Consider the following 16,172-nt stretch of genomic DNA (forward strand, 5'->3'; position numbering starts at 1 on the left):
CTGGTTAACTGCATAAATGCGAAACGTCGCCTGCACACAGTGGTGTGTGAAATGACGTCCAGCTGTTTTTAATAGCCTATCGCAATCGAGTGACAGACACAACAGGAGAACAAGAATTGCTGTCATATTACTGTCCTCCCACACTAATGATATTTAGATATTTGCTTGTGTGTAGGATGCATATAAACTGACATTTCAGGACTTAATTTGAGCGAATGCACTTATAGTTTGTTTGTGTGTATTTGCAGGGTTACACACCGCTCCACCTGGCTTCTCTACAAGGACATGATAAAATCATCCAGCTGCTAATCAATAACTACAGTAAGATCACTGTTATTAACAGTATTAATATTCCTGATTAACTACACCTTAAGATGTGTGGATGGCATCTGTATATGAGTCTGCGGCCAGTTGGCGTGCATCTTTTGCAGCCACTGCATGTAAAATATGTAGAGAGGATAAACACGTGTTACTTCACACAACATTTTGGGGGTATGAAGTCACGTCGTGCAACCAACATGCAGAAAAACATGCAGGAAAGGAAATTATACAGAGAACCCCTGAAGACCACAATGTTTTGTGGTCAGTTTAAGTTTTAGAATGTCATGTGGTTCAACCTCCAAAAAACACTTAATGAAAACAATGAATTAACAATTAATGTTATTTGAAAAAAGTACAGATTTTTTATTATGAAAAATGTATTTATTTATTATGTATTTATTTATTTAAGATGTGTACACAGTACTTGAAGAATATACACTTTAAGTAAATACTGTATACAGCACTTAAAGGAAAAAATGTTAATGCCTTTTACTTGATGGTTACACCACATGACATTTTAGAGTCATTAAATTTAGACTTTTCTTAAATAGTACAGTATTTGCTAAAAATAGTTTTTCAAAACTAAAATATGTATTTATTCATTCATTCATTCATTAAGATGTGTACACAATACTTGAAGAATATACACTTTAAGTAAATACTGTATACAGCACTTAAAGGAAAAAATGTTAATGCCTTTTACTTGATGGTTACACCACATGACATTTTAGAGTCATTAAATGTAGACTTTTCTTAAATAGTACAGTATTTGCTAAAAATAGTTTTTCAAAACTAACATATTCATTCATTCATTAAGATGTGTACACAATACTTGAAGAATATATACTTTAAGTAAATACAATACTTAAAGAAAAAATGTTAATGCCTTTTACTTGATGGTTACACCACATGACATTTTAGAGTCATTAAATGTAGACTTTTCTTAAATAGTACAGTATTTGCAAAAAATAGTTTTTCAAAACTAAAATATGTATTTATATATTCATTCATTCATTAAGATGTGTACACAATACTTGAAGAATATATACTTTAAGTAAATACAATACTTAAAGAAAAAATGTTAATGCCTTTTACTTGATGGTTACACCACATGACATTTTAGAGTCATTAAATTTAGACTTTTCTTAAATAGTACAGTATTTGCAAAAAATAGTTTTTCAAAACTAAAATATGTATTTATTCATTCATTCATTCATTAAGATGTGTACACAATACTTGAAGAATATATACTTTAAGTAAATACAATACTTAAAGAAAAAATGTTAATGCCTTTTACTTGATGGTTACACCACATGACATTTTAGAGTCATTAAATTTAGACTTTTCTTAAATAGTACAGTATTTGCTAAAAATAGTTTTTCAAAACTAAAATATTCATTCATTCATTAAGATGTGTACACAATACTTGAAGAATATATACTTTAAGTAAATACAATACTTAAAGAAAAAATGTTAATGCCTTTTACTTGATGGTTACACCACATGACATTTTAGAGTCATTAAATGTAGACTTTTCTTAAATAGTACAGTATTTGCTAAAAATAGTTTTTCAAAACTAAAATATTCATTCATTCACTAAGATGTGTACACAATACTTGAAGAATATATACTTTAAGTAAATACAATACTTAAAGAAAAATGTTAATGCCTTTTACGTGATGGTTACACCACATGACATTTTAGAGTCATTAAATTTAAACTTTTCTTAAATAGTATAGTATTTGCTAAAAATTGTTTTTTTCAAATCTAAAATATTTATTTATTTATTTGTTTGTTTATTTGCTCGTTCGTTCGTTTATTCAATCATTCATTCATTTATTAAGATGTTTACACAATACTTGAAGACTGTGCACTTTAAATAATTGTAAACAATACTTAAAGAAAATATGTTAATGCGTTTTACTTGATGGTAACACATCACATGACATTTTAGAGTCTTTCAAAACTAACTAACTCATTCATTCATTCATTCATTTAGATGTGTAAACAATACTTGAATAATATATATATATATAATTTAAGTAAATATTTTATACAATATTTAAAGCTTAAATAAAATGTTAATGCCTTAAGTAACATAATATTTGGTTAAATAATATAATAGTTGGTAAAAATAGTTTTTCAAAGATATTTTATTTTATTTTTTATTTTATTTTGACAGACCCTTTTGGCAACAATTCTTTTAGGCAGTCCTTCCTGACACATTTATTTTCTGACAATGGTCACTACCAACATAGTTCAACAATTCACTGTTTCCCCACAGTTCTAACCAACATTCACAACCAGCATCACAAACTTAACACGGCTGGAACTATAGCTACATAGTTTATTGTAGTATAACAGGTGGACTTACGTAGATCATACTCTTGAGCATCATAAGCAAGTTAACATGCAATGCATTCTATATCTGTCATCCTATTTATATATACAAATTCCATTCTTCAACTTTTAGTTTGTCAAGAGAATGAAAGTGCCATTTTTGAAGAGTGTGCATGCGTGAATGTGCTCTCTGGAACTTGCAATTGAATTAAACATCTGGAAATTAAGCAAAATAGTAGAGTACTAAATAGTGAAGTAGTCGTCAGACACCATGTTTGTTATTTACAGCAACAACCTGACAATAATTTGATCTCAAACCAACTAATTAGCAAAATGTATTACTCCATAAGAAAGAGGAAATCCAGCTCACAGACACAGATATGATCAGTGATGCAAAGCTGAAGTTACTGTGCAGTCACGAATGATAATTGTTTTTTAGGGGAGAAAACTCCAGCGACAGTCTCACACTGTGAGCTAACACTAGCTCCCGCTAATGAAGCTAACTAGGGTGTGTGTCAATAGAGTAATTCAAAAGAGCAGTCCCTCGAGATCTTGGACGGCGTACACGCATGTGTGTGTGTGTGTGGGGGGGTCTTGTTTGTAAAAGCCCCTAACACAGAAAAGATGCCCATATGTTGTGTGTTAGGTGGCCGCTCGGCCCTGTTGTGTTTGTAATTCACTAAAACACATATGGTCCAGGTCAATATTAGATCCCACCTCCTCTGAACAAACCACAGAGTTTCCATATGGTGTGTGGAAATGGATACTCCATGGTTTCCCATCACCACCAACAGCTCATTTGGACCCTACACTGAGAGACAGAGAGAGGGTTGTCCTTCTTTTTGTTCAGTTTTTTCACGTACTGTGAATGTTCAGCCAAACTGTAAATTGCTCTCTTCACAGAATGATGTTACAGTTGAGCAGACCAGTGAAGTTTAGGTCAGTGGTGCTCAATTGGTTTTGAAATGTAATATTGGGCACAATCATATCCATTAATTTATAAATTACATTTAAATGAATGAATAAATAAATAAATAGAATGAATGAATGAATGATTGACACCTCTTCTATTATGGTTACACCGCATGACATTTTAGAGTAATTAAATTTAGACTTTTCTTAAATAGTATAGTAGTTGGTAAAAATAGTCTTTCAAAACGAACTCATTCATTCATTCATTCATTCATTTAGACGTGTAAACGATACTTGAAGAATATACTGTATATAATTTAAGTAAAAATTGTATACAATATTTAAAGCTTAAAAAAAATGTCAATGCCTTTTACTTGATGGTTACACCACATGACATTTTAAAATCCTTATATTTAGACTTTTGTTAAATAATATAATAGTTTGTTAAAATAAATAAATTGAATGAATGAATGAATGCAATGACTTAAAGACACCTATTCTATTATGTTATAGTTTTTTTTTTTTATTGAAATTATATAGTGCTGGGTAGTAGATGATAGCATGTAATCTAGATTAACTAATCAGATTACAAAAATTACTTATAATTGGATTAAATTCCATTTTAAAATACTCAAAATCTGATCATCAAAAACAGTTACTTTTGTATTAATTACAGTGATCACGTTATTCACACAGTAGCAATAAATGATTCATAATTTATCAACTCTGCCTAATTCTTTCTCATCTTTTAAATTTCCCTTTCTAAAATATCCTGCCGCTTATGCATTCAGAAAGTCTTCCAGTTTTGTGAACATTCACACAAAGACCAGTCACTAGTCAGGTAGATATAATTACACAGAAAAAAATGGGGAGGCCGCACATATTTTGACTACTGGATTTACAAGAATAATTTCAGTTTTAAAAAGTGCTCCCTCAACAGTACATCAACAAATTCTAAGCTTTTTATTAAACTCGCGAAGCCCAGTTTGTTGTGCCATGATGTTAATAACAACTAATGGAACATATTTTCTTTCTCTTCGTGTTTTTATATCAGTATGGTACAAGATTTAAATCAATTTGATAAACGATTTATGTCAAAAGTAATCTAAAAGTAGTCTTATTATATTACCTAAAATGTGTAATGTAATGGATTACGTAATTAACTACAGTGTTTGTCATGTAATTTGGAATCAGTAACGGACTACAATTTGTAAGTAATCTACCCAGCACTGTATTGTGTTATAATAAAGCAATAAGCCCCGTGAAGCCGTGGTTTACAGTGAATTTATAACAGCTAAGGGGCGTTGTTAGGTACGACGCGAAGTGGAGCTTTTATAAAACGGTTATTGCATATACGTAGTACGGTTTCACAAAATAAAACAGAGCAAATAAAGTGTAATGCTATTATTAAAATGTCTCGGTTACGTATGTAACACTCGTTCCCTGAAGGAGGGAACGGAGACGTCACGTCGGTGACAATTCGTCGGTCACCGACGTGACTCGGAGTGACCGACTGAAAGGGAAACAGTATTCTTCCACCAAACAATGTAGTCACACAAACGTAAACAAAGGTGTATGTTTGTAGAGTAATTTACAGCAGCGTCGAACGTGGCTCAGCCAATCAGAATCAAGGACCGGAACTCTCCGTTTTATAAATGAAAAATTTCAAGTTGCTTATCACATTGAAGAAAAAACGTTACTGATGCTGAGTTTGGAATAATATTTTAGATTATTAGATTATTTAGATTATTATTTGATTATTCAGATTAGATTATTTTAGACTATTTCCACGGGAAAAACCTTTTGTTTTCAGGAGAAAAAAAAACAAAAAAATTACATGATACAAATGGCCACTGGCATACCTTCATGACAACATAAAAAAAATATTGTAAAATATCTTTATTTATTATCTTTATATTTATGACATGGCAAGGATAGTTCAGGTTGTAAAATGTCATGTAGTACAACCCTTTAAAACTTTATATGAATTAATAATTCATATTTGTAAAAAGAAAAAAATGACTTTTATTATTATTTATTTATTATCAATTATTTATTGTTAAATACATTTTTATTAATTAAAATATTTAACAAATTTATTTATTCATTCATTCATTTACTTGTTTGTTTGTTTGTTTGTTTGTCTGAAAATAATGCATAAAAGATATTCACTGTATTGATGATACAAAGTAAACATTACATTTTACATCACATGACATTTATAGAGTCATTAAATTTCAACTTTTATGGATTGTATAGACTTATTCATGTCAATGCAACATAAATACCGAGAATTTTTCTAACAATTGGCACAAGTCAAGTGGATATAATTACACTGAAAACTGAGAGGCCACGCAGCATTTGAACACTGGACACAAATCATTTCAATTGTAAGAATTTTCCTAACATTTCAACATTGCATCAACAAATTACTAGCCTTTCGTTAAACTTTTCATTTTTCATTTCGTTAAGCTTTTCATTTGAAACCAGATGTTTATTTTTATTTTCTTTATCTTGGACGCTCTTACAGGTTTTGAGAACGTCAAGCTTTTCCCAGAATGATTGTCATGGATATTTGAAGACATGTGTCAAACACAGACAAAACCTCACTCTCATCAGCGCACTTTACTCTATCTCCAAAAAAACTTGAATTCAGTCACTAAACTAAAGGTGTTTGGCTCTTTAAACATGGTATAGCAGATCAATTTTAGCAAAACTTTAAGTTCTGTCATCAGCTCCTCGTCCTCGTGTTGTTTCAGACCTCTGTGATGAACTGGTTTGGTCCACACGAAGAAAATTATTGAGGTCCAAAATAACATTGGACCCCACTGACTCTCATTGTATGGCCTTTATTAATCAGAGGTATATAACATGTCTCAGGCTGTCGGTGTGTGTATACTGAGCGGCAGACTGATGAGATCTCTAGCGCCAGACCTTCACCTGGGAACCTCTGAAGCAATGAGCCGTGCCTGGCCAAGCTGCCATCATCCCCCTCACTAAGTCACCAGACTGTTCACTGTTCACACACTTGCATACACATCGTCTACAACGTGTTGATTCATTCCACTGCCTTTCCACTGTGTTTCTGTTCACCTCATCAACTTTAAGTAGTAGTTACAAAGATCATGCAATCATTTGATGGAATAGTTTGCACAATAATGAATGGTCAAACAATTGACATTTGTTCTGCTCACAGCAGTTATTGATTATCACCAATGTTTATTTAAATATTTGAATTTTATTACAAATAGGCACAACATCTTAATTGGGTTTGGTGGAAATAGTGATGCAAAGTGATTTATTTATGATTTATTTTTTTATTTTTTTTAATAAAATGGCTGACTCATCTTGCTAAGGCTTAAACTTAAAAATTATTATTAATGGTAAATAAAAAAAACAAACAAACAAACACCACAACTGAGTGATAATCAAAATGTGTGGTAAAAAATAAAATAAAAAGTTGTATGTCACTTATGAATATCACATATTAAAAAAATGTAATAAAATAAAATAAAATTGAAATAAATGGTAAATTGTACATGGTTAAAAAATACACAACTAAATGGTTGTCATCAGTTGTGAATAATAATAATAATAATAATAATAATAATGGTTGACCCCAGTCTTTGTATAGAATACCTTTTTTAAGTAATTAAATTTAAAAAAGTTAAATTAAATCAAATGGTAAAAGTAGATGTAAAAATGACAGCAACTGAGTAATAGATGTATTTTTAAAAAACAAACAAACAAATAATGTTGATAATGATGGTTTATTCACTCTTTCTTAAAAATTTAAATCTTTAACATCTTTTTAAATTAAATTAAATTAAATTAAATTAAATTAATTACACACGTTTTGTATTTTAAGCCTGGACAACTGTGAAATAATAAACTCTATATATAAAAGGAATTCGATAATAAAATAAGCGACAATGGTAAATGGTAAAAAGCCATTATAATGTGACCCTATACCAAAAATAAAAAAGTTTACCTATGCTAATTTTTATAAAAATCAACCCCTGTACTGGAACAGTTTACAAAGTGCTTGTAGGTGCAGAAACACCCATGTATTAAAGTACCATGGTATTACCATCTGATTCCATTACTGCACCATAGTTCGACCAGAGTGTTTTTATATAAGAACTCTGAATCTATTTGAAGCGTTCAAACCGCTGCACTAATGATTTCTATAGCACTCCGGGTGAATAATGCATTATCTTATCATGGCGAGATCTGCGCGAGTGGTTAGGGAACTGCAGATAGTTTAACATAGTTACCAGCTGACTGCTTGCAGTGCCTTAAGCAATATAGTTGAACAGCGTTATAGGATTACCGCTTTGCGCCTGGAAACATAAGCCTCTCTTAGCGGCATACAGCTTAAGACCTCCGCGTAACTCTATTAAAGCACACAGAATTCCTCCAGACACACGCGTAATCATATAACTCCGTTAAAACAGCTCGCAGTTGCTTCTGATACAGTCCATGACTGGATTGTTGAAAATCAGAGTTAACGTCTCGCTCTTTATTGAAACTGTGGTTTTATTAGTTTATTGTTATCAATTCATGTCCGTCGTCGATATTTAGGCACTGCGGGAGCTGCACTGTGGTTTTCCAGCATCTTGTTTGGTTGACTGTCCACTTCAGGATTTGAGCTGACAGAATACTTGCACAAGTGCTGTTGTTGAAGATCTTCCAGCATGTTCTGTAATAGTGAACATGGTGTAAAACACATACTCTGCTTTAGGAGCTAATATATCACTAAATAGAATAAGCGACTGGGGAGACATTCATATACATTAATATTGAGGGTTTGAGAGTGATGTAGGTTTAGCCTGTTGGTCAGAGAAGCCCTTAGGTCGTGTCTGCGAGGCCAGTTTTCCTGTAACGCCACAATCCAACACTAGTTATAGTCTACAAACATAAACCCTCACTGGGTGAACCTCGCAAACACCGGTGACGCAATACAGGTAACGGCAGTTACGTAATCAGAATACTTGTTTTAAAGTAACTAGTAAAGTAACACATTACTTTTTAATTTGGAAGGAAATATCCGAGTTACTTTTTCAAATGAGTAACAGCAGTTACTTTGTTTCCCATGTATTGAGTGATACCTCTGGTGTTGCCATGGTGACAGAAATCAGGAGTAAGTGCAGAGCGTTGTGTGTGAATGTGATCTTACTGTATACTGTAAAAAATGACCGTGAATTTAACGGTAAAAGACTGTAAAAATGCTACAGTAAAAACCTGTTAAATGGTTAACGGTAAATTCCCCTACTATATACGGTGAAAAACTGTATTGGACATTACATGTAATTTTATGGTAGTATACTGTTTTTGGAAGTGAAAAAGACCGTATAATTTACAGTGAATTACAGAATTCCCTGCGTTACATTTAAAATTTGATGTTTTTTTGTTGAAATAACTATGTTTCTTCTTAGTTTTTTCTTATCAGTTTTGTATATTAGGGTTGTGTGTTACACCTAATGTTGCTAAATGAATGTTTATTGCATTATTTCAGTTTCATGTGTGTTACCATGATGGTGTTTAGTGTTTGTGTGAATGACACTGTGTGCACCTTCTATATATGTTATTATTTAAAAGCTTGTGATGGGCTTTGGTTCATCATGTGACTTTCTCATCACCACCTCTTTTGGTGGATATCAGTGTATTACAAAGGTGCAAAACAGATTTCAGTACTTCAATAGGTTGATATATTAACATTATATCAGTTAATGAAATTATGGTATTTTACCGTAAATTTAAGTTAAAACCGTAAAACCTAAAACGTTGCTACCGTAGTTTTTACGGTACAATTCCGGCAACCACAGCTGCCGTTTTTTTACCGTAAATTTTACGGAATTTTTGTACAGTGTAGTTCTAGACTAAATATGAACATGTGTTTACTCATCTCACCTGCACAAAAACAGATTCAGTATTCCTCAAAATCAATAAAAACAGTGCAATGCAAACTCAGAATATTATACAAACCTGCAATAATTAAATATGAAAAACTATCATCTATGTATTTAATCCCATTTTATTAACCACTGACCTTCGATGATCCAATTCAACCATACTAACAAGCAAAAATGACACATTTGTGTTTGAGTTTTGTTATTGCTGAATAGTGTTGAACTTTCTTCTCCTGAGTCATATTCTTCATGCGATTTGTTTGCGCTGCGCCCTCTACTGTACAGACGTGAATTTACATTTCCTTCAGCCTGAGGCGCATTCATTTCACTTTTGGTGTGAAAGGGCTTTTACATTTGTATTTTTTTTATATTAAAAACAAACAAGCAAGCCCTGCCCAGATGTAAAAAGTTACTCAAAAGTAACGTAATGCATTACTTTCCATAAAAAGTAACTAATTAATGTAATCAGTTACTTTTTTTAGGGAGTAACACAATATTGTAATGCATTACTTTTAAAAGTAGCTTTCCCCAACACTGGTAAACACTGTCAAGTAATGTACGAGCTATATTTTTGTATAATGAGCATTAAACTGTGTAATTGGCTGTTACTGGGGTTATTATAAATAACTAAAACTCAATTGGGTTATAATAAAAAACTGAAAGTAAATTGGCTTATTTTAATGAACTACAACTAAGTTTTGAACTAAAACTAAAGCCATGAAAATATTTTTCTTAATGGAAATAAAACAAACGTTAATAAAAGCAAATTAAAGCTATTTTATTTCAGCTCATTTTCAGTTTAACATTCTGTAAAACAGGAGATGTTGACCTTTAGCGCTGTCCTCGCTTTCCCTCTCTTTATGTTACCCGGCCTTTTTTCAAATGCACAGTCCTCACCTCTTCTTTTCACTGTTATCGCAAATAATTACCCCTCTGTTTCCCCCCGAATCCCTGGAGGCCCGAGCTGCTCAAAAGGCCACTCAGTGTGTCCAGGCGCGGAGGGATTGAGATCAGCGCTCAGTCGCTCAGTATTCAGTCTCTAATTAACCGACGTGGCGTTCCAGCAGGCCCCAGTCCAGCCCGAGTCCATATGGCTGCTACAAGGCCAGTGCGATTATCACCATGTGCTACAGAGCAAGAGAGAGAGGGGATGACTGAAGAGAGAGAGAGAGCGCTTGGGTGTATTATTTTTAACGACTCTCTGTTGGCAGAGATGACAGTGCATTTGTTATTTTTAAGCGGCAGTAGCCTAACCTTGACCTCCCACACACTCACACCTCTGTTTATGTGTTAGCAAAAGTCATTACTGAGAGTGTTTGTGTGTTATGAGTGCGAGAGAAGGAAAACATAATCATATTTTATTCATACAGTGTTGAATGCGAGACAACAGCGTTTCTGGTCAGATTTACTGTTGCTCGGTGAATTTTCACAGGCAAAATCCAGTTATTTCAATAGGAATCCACGCGATTGGGAGTTTCCAAATGCAGATTTCGCAATAGGTTCAAGTTGGTCGTACAAATTTGCCGGGTTGAGCGACAGAAACCGTACGTACCTGGAAGACAGTTTGTAAGTTCGGTACGAAGGAGGTGTGAACCGGCAAATGTTTAATGACAAAATAAACAAACAACCAAAACGAAAGTAAGCCGCCTCATGGCTGACTGCCGCAGAAAAGTAAACAAAACAAGCGATGTAAATGTCCTCTCTTGTCTTCCTCTGTTGTCACTCCTCCTTTTATCCTTGCTGAGCTCCTCCATGGGGCTCATTAACATTCGTGCCACTGGACTCGCTCCGCCCCCCCATGGCTCTTGGCCCCTCCCCACTCCTCACCACAGACCATTTTTTGCTCACTAATTTCGCTAATGTGACCACATTTTAAAGATGCAATTCACCACTGGAAAAATAGGGTTTTAATAAAAGTTGGCTGTCTGTGCAGTAGAAACACGAGTGCACAAAAACATGCTAAATAAAAACTATGGAACCTTGTTTCTGCCACTGAATGAAAAATAAAAAAGGTAACTGCAACTTTTTATCTCACTATTCTGAGGTTTTTCGAGGAGTTGCGAATTTACAGAATTGTGTGAAATTAACTCACATTTGCAAGTTACAAAGTCAGAATTGTGTGATATAAAATCAACATTGTGAGTTACAAAGTCAAGTTACAAATAGTATGATTATGTCTCGCAATGGACCGTTCGCAAAGAGCTTGATTGACAGGCGATCTGACCAATCATAACGCCATCTTGTCCGACAGCTATGGCCGGAAACGTACAATAAATAAAAAAATTTTACCTATTAGATTGTGTTTTATTAACGTCTACACCTACCCCAACCCTAAAAAAAATTATGCAAAAACAGTAATTATTGTTGTACAGCGTGACAAAAAATACACTATATTGATGTGCGCATGCCCAGGAGCCGCAGCTGTTTCCCAACCACAAATCAGACAGGAGAGTAGATTAATTTTGGTTGACTTAAACTTGAAACATGGTATGTTCCGCGGTTGAAATAAAATATGTTCTGATGTTCATTCATGTTTATTTCGCGCTTTAGGTAAATATGAAAAAAGCTTTAACTGAGCCAATACAGTGATCTCTCATTAAAGAGCCACAAAACAGAATTTATTGTTTGAATTTCTTTAAAAATGACAAAACTCTGTCTTGTCTGTCGGTGTGTCAGTTTCCTCTTTGCTCCACGATGTATTTTCCACTGCGTGAGAACACGATGTGTACTGTGAGAGCAGCATGGCTTGTCTGACATAGCAACAGTAACTAAGAAGGGCAGGTCAATTGCGAGAAAAAAGTCAGAACTGCAAGATAAAAAGTCGCAATTACCATTTTTATGGCAGAAATGGGCTTCCGTAGAAAACAGACAAAATGGGCTGTAGTGAAAAAAGGTAGGACAATTTAAACACCCATAATACACGGCGTCGATCAGACAATCCATGAGCGAAGTTACAAAAATTGTGGAAAAAAAAAAAAAACACTTAAAATGCCATCTGGCAGACTCTTGACTGCAACAGGGGTTTTCTTAAAACTACAAATCGCTCTTCCACTTTTTGTATCCAGCTCAAAGACAGTTTGATTTAGCCCAGTGCATAATGGGTATTGAAGTTTTCCTACCCTTTTTTTTAAAGCACTTTTTCTCTCTTTTCTCTTGTCATGTAGCACCGAATGAATGAATGAATGAATTAATTAATTAATGAATGCATGAATGAATGAATGAATGAATGCATTTCTACTGCATGGACAGCCAACTTTTATTAAAACCCCATCTTGTCAGCAGTGAATTAACCCTTAAAGGGGCTGTTCACACAGAACACATTTTTCAGGTCCACTGCGCTGCTTTTTCATCGTTTTTCTGAGTCAACATGCCCTAGACAGATGTATTTGACTGTTGCGCTTAAGGCACATGACATGGCATGACATGTTCTGTGTGAATTGCCCCTGACAAAGTACAATTAACTGTTTAAAAAGGAATGTTCAAATATCCGTTACTCTCACTGAATCGTTCACATGCCATTTTTTCTGTTAACTTTCTGTATTCTTGAAAGTGAAAGGGGACTGAAGCAAAACTGACGAGGAGAAGCATCATGAAAGTAGTTAATATGACTCATATGCTGTATTACAAGCTTTCTGAAGCCATGTGACAGCTTTGTGTAAAGAACAGACTGAAATTTAATTGACTTTTTCTGGGTGAACTGTCCCTTTAAAAGAACCTCCTTAGTAGTTGTGTGTGATTGTGTGTGTGTTTATGCAAATGCAGCACAGTGTAACACAGGCGACATTAATAACATGATTTATTAATAACACCAGTGATTCAAAATGTGTATTTGCTGTACAATCTGAAACAGCTTTTTTTTACTTTCTTCAGATGCCAAAGTCAATGTAAGGGACTATCACGGGAAGATGGCAGCTCATTACTGGAGTGGCAGCAAGGATATTTTTACCGAACACAGATCTCATCCTGGCACGTATTTACTATTCAGTGTTTCACATTTCCAGAAGCATGTTTAGAACAGTGACTAACAAAATCATTCTGTGCATTGTGTCAACATCTCTCTGCTGCTGTATTGGCTGTCTGCGGTGATTGACAGCTGTTTTGCTCCACTCAGCTGGCAGCTGGCCGAGGGGGAGGCGGGCCCAGTGTTACGCGCAGCTGTCTGCCCTCCTGTCTCGCTCTCAGAGTAACAGAAACATCAGTGCAGAGACGTCCAGCAGCCCACTAGAGCTCCATCACCCTCACCCTGATACACACTCCGCATGAACCACTGCCCAGTGATTGTCAAGTATTCATGAAATGAGTGATTAAATGATTAGTTCGAATAAAAATGAATATGCAGGCACACTTCATGCCTGTTTCTTAGCAGACTTTTAAAAAAGTGCACTTTGTAATAATGCAAAATTAAACGTTTTACTTTAAAGTACATCATTGACATAATCTTTTGTTGAAGCACATTTATTTTGATGTTTGATATTGTGTACTATCATCTTAAACTGCTTCATCATTACAAATGCTTAATTACAAACATATTTAAATGCATGACATAAAAGAAATTATATTAAAGTATATTTTAGTTTACCATAAATACTTGTCAGTACATTCAGCAGCACTTTAACTATATTTAAATGAAAATAAAATTATGAAATTACACAATTTTTACTTAAGTGGGTCAAAATAACAAACATTTAATATAAGTGGAAAATATAACACATTTTCATTTAATTGCTATTAATGTGCAATTAAGTGTCCCAAAACAGTTAATTTTACATTTAAGTGTATTCTTTTAAAGTATTTTATTTCTGTAATAATCACTCTTTTTAAAAGTATGCTCAAGTGTGCTCAAGTATGCTCAATTATTTTTCACAAGAGCATTCTATTAATTAATTAATTAATTATTTATTTATTTATTTATTTTGTAAACTGTGTAAACCTTTTGCGCATGTGGACAACTAATGGCACAGTTTATTAGACTGTTAGATTTATTTGTAACTTATAATATATAAAAGAGCTAGACACACACACATATATATATATATATATATATATATAGACACACACAACAACCTGATCAACTCTATGCGAAGGAGATGTGTTGTACTGCGTGAGGCAAATGGTGGTCACACCTGATACTGACTGGTTTTCGGACCCCCCCCGGACCCCCCCATACAGTAAAACTGCACATTTTAGAGTGGCCTTTTATTGTGGTCAGCCTAAGGCACACCTGTGCAATAATCATTCTGTCTAATCAGCATCTTGATATGCCTCACCTGTGAGGTGGATGGATTATCTCGGCAAAGGAGAAGTGCTCACTAACACAGATTTAGACAGATTTGTGAACAATATTTGAGAGAAATAGGCCTTTTGTGTACATAGAAAAAGTCTTAGATCTTTGAGTTCAGCTCATGAAAAATGGGGGCAAAAACAAAAGTGTTGCGTTTATAATTTTGTTCAGTATATGTGTGTGTGTGTGTGTGTGAGAGAGACACTGCAAGCACCAGGATTTGTCTGTTTTACTCACTTAAAGTACATAGTTTGCTGATAATGGGACGATACTCATGCAGTCACATTAGCGGAATTTTGGCAGAACTTTATGGAGAAAAACAATCAACAGTGCAGTGGCGTATGAAGCGCAGCTCAGTCAGAAGTCACTTCTAAACCGAGCAGCTTTCTTTGGCGCAGCGAGGTGAATTCACATGACCAGCTGAACCAAAACATGCGCAAACATCATTGCTGTTAATCTTGCATTTACTTGTCAGAAATACCAAACCAGTCTCTCTTTATATACACCCCAATTAACACAAGGCCTAGAGGAACACAACACGGCGTAATGCTTCTGTCCATCTGTTGTATCTCAGGCCTTTGTCTTTGTTTGGACGCTAGCTGCAGTATTTCTCACTATCAGACCAACTCTCGCAGCCGATGTGCAGCTAGCGGCTGTCGTGTGAGAAAGCTATGTGCAGACAGCGGACACTCAGAACGGACCAATGGTTTGCATGAGTGGCGTACAGCTATGAAAACTCTCTCTGGAATGAGACTGTGGGTCATTATTTTGTAGAAAGGAAATCAAACACTCTTAACTTCAATAGATATTGCTAAAGATTCATCAAAGTCTAGCAATCTTTAGTGACTGTATGCAGTCTGGATTTCTGGGAAAACTCAGCAGCATGTCCTTGTGCGAATGTTCATTATGTCTGAATGACGGTTAGAAATATGAAAATGCAATGCAAGAAAATTGGACATCTTTCTTGAACTGTTATATTTTATTCATTTTTATTTAAAATTTATTTCATTTAATTTTATTCAATTTTATTGTATTTTAATTTTATTGTATTTAATTTTATTGTATTTCCTCCGGTGATTAAGAAACTTCTAATATCACAAAATAACATTACGCTAACACTGCTTGTGACATTATCACATCTGTTGCTGGTTAGAAATGCGATCTGGTGTCAAAATGTGTCCTTAGGTGTTCAGGTGTAAAGAAAAAAAGAAAAAAGACAGCAGACACCGGTAAAGGAATATGTTTTTGGCTGGAACTGCTTAAAATAGAGCTCAGACGTTTACGTTTCCTGTTACATTACTATCAATGACAAAATTATCTAGTAATGACCATAATATAGTACCCTACAGCAATCTGTTCATAATCAGCATTCCCTTGTGAAAAACTACGCTTTAGCATACTTTTAA

General features: G+C 34.1%; 1 protein-coding gene across 2 annotated transcripts in view; it reads left to right on the top strand.

Annotated features, from left to right (window-relative positions):
* Nucleotides 1-13,445, top strand: part of LOC107752458 (uncharacterized) — a 77,879-nt gene extending 64,434 nt beyond the window's left edge. For both annotated transcript variants that reach the window (XM_016568435.1, XM_016568432.1), the window contains exon 9: nucleotides 13,356-13,445. The gene's annotated coding sequence lies outside the window, so the exon portion shown is untranslated. The remainder of the gene's footprint in view (nucleotides 1-13,355) is intronic.
* The last annotated feature ends 2,727 nt before the right edge of the window (nucleotides 13,446-16,172 follow it).

The sequence above is a fragment of the Sinocyclocheilus rhinocerous genome, unplaced genomic scaffold, assembly GCF_001515625.1.
Source record: "Sinocyclocheilus rhinocerous isolate Xijiao unplaced genomic scaffold, SAMN03320098_v1.1 scaffold921, whole genome shotgun sequence".
In the NCBI taxonomy this organism is placed as follows: Eukaryota; Metazoa; Chordata; class Actinopteri; order Cypriniformes; family Cyprinidae; genus Sinocyclocheilus; species Sinocyclocheilus rhinocerous.